The sequence below is a fragment of the Phocoena phocoena genome, chromosome 11, assembly GCF_963924675.1.
Source record: "Phocoena phocoena chromosome 11, mPhoPho1.1, whole genome shotgun sequence".
Taxonomy (NCBI): domain Eukaryota; kingdom Metazoa; phylum Chordata; class Mammalia; order Artiodactyla; family Phocoenidae; genus Phocoena; species Phocoena phocoena.
This window is the reverse complement of record NC_089229.1, coordinates 35,644,141-35,651,504: the sequence shown is the minus strand read 5'-3', so window position 1 is coordinate 35,651,504 and position 7,364 is coordinate 35,644,141. Positions and strand designations below refer to the sequence as shown.

Here is a 7,364-nt window from a genome sequence, read left to right as displayed (position 1 = left end):
GTGTATAGGAATGCAAGAGATTTCTGTGCAGTAATGTTGTATCCTATTTTACCAAATTCATTGATTACCTCTAGTAATTTTCTGGTAGCTTCTTTAGGATTCTCTGTGTAGAGTATCATGTCATCTACAAACAGTGACAGCTTTACTTCTTCTTTTCCAATTTGGATTCCTTTTATTTCTTTTTCTTCTCTGATTGCTGTGGCTAAGACTTCCAAAATTATGTTGAATAATAGTGGTGAGAGTGGGCAACGTTGTGTTGTTCCTGATCTTAGTGGAAATGGTTTCAGTTTTTCACCATTGAGGATGATGTCGGCTGTGGGTTTGTCATATATGGCCTTTATTATGTTGAGGAAAGTTCCCTCTATGCCTACTTTCTGCAGGGTTTTTATCATAAATGGGTGTTGAATTTTGTCAAAAGCTTTCTCTGCATCCATTGAGATGATCATATGGTTTCTCTCCTTCAGTTGGTTAATGTGGTGTATCATGTTGATTGATTTGCATATATTGAAGAATCCTTGCATTCCTGGAATAAACCCCACTTGATCATGGTGTATGATCCTTTTCATGTGCTGTTGGATTCTGTTTACTAGTATTTTGTTGAGGATTTTTACACCTATGTTCATCAGTGATATTGGCCTGTAGTTTTCTTTTTTTGTGACATCTTTGTCTGGTTTTGGTATCAGGGTGATGGTGGCCTCGTAGAATGAGTTTGGGCATGTTCCTCCCTCTGCTATATTTTGGAAGAGTTTGAGAAGGATAGGTGTTAGCTCTTCTCTAAATGTTTGATAGAATTCGCCTGTGAAGCCATCTGGTCCTGGGCTTTTGTTTGTTGGAATATTTTAAATCACAGTTTCAATTTCAGTGCTTGTGATTGGTCTGTTCATATTTTCTATTTCTTCGTGGTTCAGTCTCGGCAGGTTGTGCATTTCTAAGAATTTGTCTGTTTTTTCCAGGTTGTTCATTTTATTGGCATAGAGTTGCTTGTAGTAATCTCTCATGATCCTTTGTATTTCTGCAGTGTCACTTGTTACTTATCCTTTTTCATTTCTAATTCTATTGATTTCAGTCTTCTCCCTTTTTTCCTTGATGAGTCTGTCTAATGGTTTATCAATTTTGTTTATCTTAAAGAAGCAGCTTCTAGTTTTATTGATTTTTACTTTCAGTTTTACTTAAGTTTTACTTTTAGTTTTTTTTTTTTTTTTTTGCGGTACGCAGGCCTCTCACTGCTGTGGCCTCTCCCGTTGCGGAGCACAGGCTCCGGACGCGCAGGCTCGGCAGCCATGGCTCATAGGCCCAGCCGCTCCGCGGCATGTGGGATCTTCCTGGACCGGGGCACGAACCCGCGTCCCCTGCATTAGCAGGCGGACTCTCAACCACTGCGCCACCAGGGAAGCCCTTACTTTTAGTTTTATTGATTTTTCCTTCATTTCTTTTTCATTTATTTCTGATCTGATCTTTATGATTTCTTTCCTTCTGCTAACTTTGGGTTTTTTTATTTCTTCTTTCTCCTATTGCTTTAGATGCAATGTTAGGTTGTTTATTTGAGATGTTTCCTGTTTCTTAAGGTATGATTGTATTGATATAAACTTCCCTCTTAGAACTGCTTTTGCTGCATCCCATAGGTTTTGGGTCGTTGTGTCTCCATTGTCTTTTGTTTCTAGGTATTTTTTTATTTCCTCTTTGATTTCTTCAGTGATCACTTGATTATTAAGTAGTGTATTGTTTAGCCTCCATATGTTTGTATTTTTTATAGATCTTTTCCTGTAATTGATATCTAGTCTCATAGTGTTGTGGTCAGAAAAGATATTTGATATGATTTTAATTTTCTAAAATTTACCAAGGCTTGATTTGTGACCCAAAATATGATCTATCCTGGAGAATGTTCCATGAGCACCTGAGAATAATGTGTACTCTGTTGTTTTTGGATGGAATGTCCTATAAATATCAATTAAGTCCATCTTGTTTAATGTATCATTTAAAGCTTGTGTTTCCTTATTTATTTTCATTTTGGATGATCTGTCCATTGGTGAAAGTGGGTGTTTAAGTCCCCTCTATGACTGTGTTACTGTCGATTTCCCCTCTTATGGCTGTTAGTATTTGCCTTATGTATCGAGGTGCTCCTATGTTGGGTGTGTAAATATTTACAATTGTTATATCTTCTTCTTGGATCGATCCCTTGATCATTATGTAGTGTCCTCTTTGTCTCTTTTAATAGTCTTTATTTTAAAGTCTATTTTGTCTGATACGAGAATTGCTACTCCAGGTTTCTTTTGATTTCCATTTGCATGGAATACCTTTTTCCATCCCCTCACTTTCAGTCTGTATGTGCCCCTTGGTCTGAAGTGTGTCTCTGGTAGACAGCATATATATGGGTCTTATTTTTGTATCCATTCAGCCAGTGTGTGTCTTTTGGTGGGAGCATTTAATCCATTTACATTTAAGGTAATTATTGATATGTATATTCCTATTCCTATTTTCTTAATTGTTCTGGGTTTGTTATTGTAGGTCTTTTCCTTCTCTTGTGTTTCTTGCCTAGAGAAGTTCTTTTAGCATTTGTTGTAAAGCTGGTTTGGTGGTGCTGAACTCTCTCAGCTTTTGCTTGTCTGTAAAGGATTTAATTTCTCCATCAAATCTGAATGAGATCCTTGCTGGGTAGAGTAATCTTGTTGGTGGGTTTTCCTCCTTCATCACTTTCAGTATGTCCTGCCACTCCCTTCTGGCTTGCACAGTTTCTGCTGAAAGTTCAGCTGTTAACCTTATGGGGATTCCCTTGTGTGTTATTTGTTGTTTTGCCCTTGCTGCTTTTAATATTTTTTCTTTGTACTTAATTTTTGACAGTTTGATTAATATGTGTCTTGGTGTGTTTCTCCTTGGATTTATCCTGTATTGGACTCTCTGTTCTTCCTGGACTTGATTAACTATTTCCTTTCCCGTATTAGGGAAGTTTTCAACTATAATCTCTTCAAATATTTTCTCAGTCCCTTTCTTTTTCTCTTCTTCTTCTGGGACCCCTATAATTCGAATGTTGGTGCATTTAATGTTGTCCCAGAGGTCTCTGAGACTGTCCTCAGTTTTTTTCATTCTTTTTTCTTTATTCTGCTCTGCAGTAGTTATTTCCACTATTTTATCTTCCAGGTCCCTTATCCATTCTTCTTCCTCAGTTATTCTGTTATTGATCCCTTCTAAAGTATTTTTAATTTCATTTATTGTGTTGTTCATCATTGCTTGTTTCCTCTTTAGTTCTTCTAGGTCCTTGTTAAACGTTTCTTGCATTTTCTCTGTTCTATTTCCAGGATTTTGGATCATCTTTACTATCATTATTCTGAATTCTTTTTCAGGTAGACTGCCTATTTCCTCTTCATTTGTTAGGTCTGGTGGGTTTTTACTTTGCTCCTTCATCTGCTGTGTGTTTTTCTGTCTTCTCATTTTGCTTATCTTACTGTGTTTGAGGTCTCCTTTTTGCAGGCTTCAGGTTCGTAGGTCCCATTGTTTTTGGTGTCTGTCCCCAGTGGCTAAGGTTGTTTCAGTGGGTTGTGTAGGCTTCCTGGTGGAGGGGACTAGTGCCTGTGTTCTGGTGGATGAGGCTGGATCTTGTCTTTCTGGTGGGCAGGTCCACGTCTGGTGGTGTGTTTTGGGGTGTCTGTGGCCTTATTATGATTTTAGGCAGCCTCTCTGCTAATGGGTGGGGTTGTGTTCCTTTCTTGCTAGTTGTTTGGCATAGGGTGTCCAGCACTGTAGCTTGCTGGTCGTTGAGAGAAACTGGGTGTTGGTGTTGAGATGGAGATCTCTGGGAGATTTTTGCCGTTTGATACCGTGTGGAGCTGGGGGGACTCTTGTGGACCAGTGTCCTGAAGTTGGCTGTCCCACCTCAGTGGCACAGCACTGACTCCTGGCTGGAGCACCAAGAGCGTTTCATCCATATGGCTCAGAATAAAAGGGAGAAAAAAAGAAAAAGAAAGAAAGGAAAGGAAGGAAGGAAGGAAGGAAGGAAGAAAGGAAGGTAGGAAGGAAGGAAGGAAGGAAGGAAGGAAGGAAGGAAGGAAGGAAGGAAGTGGATAAAATAAAAGAAAAAGTAAGGTAAAATAAAATAATTAAAATAAAAAATATTAAGAAAAAAAATTTTTTAAAAAAACAAAAACGGATGGACAGAACCCTAGGACAAATGGTGAAAGCAAAGCTATACAGACAGAATCTCACATAGAAGCATACACATACACCCTCACACAAAGAGGAAAGGGGGAAAAAATAATATATTTTGCTCCCAACGTCCACCTCCTCAGTTTGGGATGATTCCTTTTCTATTCAGGTATTCCACAGAGGCAGGGTACATAAAGTTGTTTGTGGAGATTTAATCCTCTGCTCCTGAGGCTGCTGTGAGACATTTCCCTTTCTCTTCTTTGTTCTCAAAGCTCCTGGGGTTCTGCTTTGGATTTGGCGCTGCCTCTGCGTGTAGGTCGCCTGAGGGCATCTGTTCTTTGCTCAGGCAGGAAGGGGTTAAAGGAGCCGCTGATTCAGGGGCTCTGGCTCACTCAGGCCTGGGGGAGGCAGGGGTACAGATGTGGGTTGAGCCTGCGGTGGCAGAGGCTAGCGTGATGTTGCACCAGCCTGCGGCGTGCCGTGCGTTCTCCCGGGTAAGTTGTCCCTGGATCATGGGACCCTGGCAGTGGCGGGCTGCACAGGCTTCCACCTCCCCAGGTGGTGGGGATAGTGACCTGTGCTCGCACACAGGCTTCTTGGTGGTGGCAGCAGCAGCCTTAGCGTCTCATGCTTGTCTCTGGGGTCCGCGCTGGTAGCCGTGGCTCGCGTCCGTCTCTGGAGCTCCTTTAAGCAGCGCTCTTAATCCCCTCTCCAGGAAACAGAGGGAAGAAAAATTCTCTTGCCTCTTCGGCAGGTCTAGACTTTTTCCCGGAATCCCTCCCAGCTAGCCGTGGCGCACTAGCCCCCTGCAGTCTGTGTTCACGCCGCCAACTCCAGTCCTCTGCCTGCGATCCAACCGAAGCCCAAGCCTCAGCTCCCAGCTCCTGCCCGCCCCGGCCGGTGAGCAGACAAGCCTCTCGGGCTGATGAGTGCTGGTCGGCACTGATCCTCTGCTTGGGAATCTCTCCGCTTTGCCCTCCGCACCCCTGTTGCTGCGCTCTCCTCCGTGGCTCCGAAGCTTTCCCCCTCCGCCACCCGCAGTCTTCGCCCGTGAAGCGGCTTCCTAGTGTGTGGAAACCTTTCCTCCTTCACAGCTCCCTCCCACTGGTGCAGGTCCCGTCCCTATTCTTTTGTCTCTGTTTTTCTTTTTTCTTTTGCCCTACCCAGGTACATGGGGAGTTTCTTGCCTTTTGTGAGGTCTGAGGTCTTCTGCGAGCGTTCAGTGGGTGTTTTATAGGAGCAGTTTCACGTGTAGATGTATTTCTGATATATCTGTGGGGGAGGAAGGTGATCTGTCTTAGTCTTCCGCCATCTTCCACAACTCCTCTCGAAGACGTTATCTTTTTTTTTTTTTTTTTTTTCATGTAGGAGAAATATACTACTACTCAACCTCTACTGTAAGGTTGGCAGCCCTGAGAACTCCTTTTTTAATGTAGCATGTTATGGATGTGTTCCTGCTTCCAAAGGAATGAGGAGCAGACATTTCCACATGCAAGAAGACGTTATCTTTTAAAGCTAAAAAATATGTTGTTTTTCTGCCTGCTGTTTTTGGTTGGAATTCTGTTTCAAATTTACCAAGACAAAGGTATGGGGCATTGTGTATATGATAATGCGTACATATCATTTTTTGAGTTAAATCAGTGGCAAAAATTATCAGAAGGCAGAGGTAGTAGAGATGAGAGGGAAGATATTTGGAGAAGGATATATTTATGTACAAGGGACTTGGAAAAGATCAACTAGGGCAACCAGGAAGGAAAAAGACACAAGGAGAAATGACGTTGAAGTAATGAAAAGGACAATAACTCTAACCCCAGCCAATATGAAATAAAATATTTTAAGCTTGTTGTATTGGATATACAATTTTTTCCAAATATATTTAAGCTTGATTTGGTGGAGAGAGGCCTTTCTAGGCAGTGGTTCTTTGATGCCCTACCCTGTGACTTTGAATTGCCTAGCCAGCTTCAAAGGAATGGCCTAAACTTGCTCTCACTCTCTTTTTATTAATTTAAATTTCCCCTATGGTTTTTATAAGCAAAAATGTTTTTCTTTGTCCTGCCAAAAATTTTAGAAACAATAAACACCACTAGACATCTCCCTCAAAACTCAGACAGAAACAAAATAAACTCCTTTTGGCTGAGAACTTTTTTCCATTTAGGGTGAGAGTTTTTTTAAAGGAGTGTTAAGAGAGGATAAAATAAAAGTATGTGGTGTTTCCTGCCCCACACAGAAAGAGATCAAAATATCACAGATAATCGTTTCAGTCACACTTCAACTCAGTTTTTATAATTCATATTATCTAAATTGCATGGATAATTTTCTGAGGAACCTTTGTTCACTTCCCAATTAAAATAATTTTAATTATTAATACAGCCTAAACTCAGATGATAACAGTGGACTCTTGGTCACTCACAGATAAGCGCATTTGAACTGGAATCGAATTCTAATACCTTGAACTTTGCAAGGCTCTCTGACTGGTAACCCAACTGAGTTTTCTTCCAATTATGGAAAATCTAACTCTTGGATTAAGAGGAAGCTAGCAAGGCATATGAGACACCAAGGTGAAGCATAATGCTGGATATATGTTTATGTTTTGAAATAAAAATTACTTATAGAAATAGTCATATTATGAAGTAAAATGAAAGATTATATACAGTTTTAAGACCAAAGATTGACTTGAAAAACGTTTGATACTTGTGGTGGGTCCTGGGTTTACCTTCTCACAATCCTTTGATGTCCCAATGTCTTGACAGAAAATTTTAAGTAGCCACAAGTAGGCAATCTCCAAGGTTTCTTTAAAATTTAGTATATGGATTGTTTAAATATTTTAAATAGAATAATACAAAGGCAAGCGTAAATATGGCTGTGGTTAGTCACAAACATTTTCTTAATTCCTGACTCCTTCCTGACACGTCCAACTGAATACCATCTCTTCCTCTGGAAAATACACAGATTCGCATTGTGACTAAAAGGGATATGGCATAGTGAAAGAATGTGGGTTGAGCTCCGATAGCTCTGGCTCCAAATCTTCATACCATTACTCAACATCTTGGATAGTTAATTCTAGCCCTGTTTCTTTGTCCATTAAATGGAGATAGAAATCCTATATTTCACATTGCAAGAACAGAGACTAAATGTGTACATTGTAAAGCAAATGGCTGTTGCTACACATAAGGTGGCCATCATCATAAATACACGTTATCCCTTTAAGTGGATTGAAATTCTATTGA

The 7,364-nt window shown here is 40.5% G+C and overlaps 1 non-coding gene across 1 annotated transcript; it reads right to left on the bottom strand.

Annotated features, from left to right (window-relative positions):
- Positions 1-5,497: 5,497 nt before the first annotated feature.
- On the bottom strand, positions 5,498-5,632 carry LOC136131667 (small nucleolar RNA U109). The gene has a single exon (XR_010656397.1). It is a non-coding gene; the product is annotated as a small nucleolar RNA U109 (small nucleolar RNA).
- Positions 5,633-7,364: the final 1,732 nt, after the last annotated feature.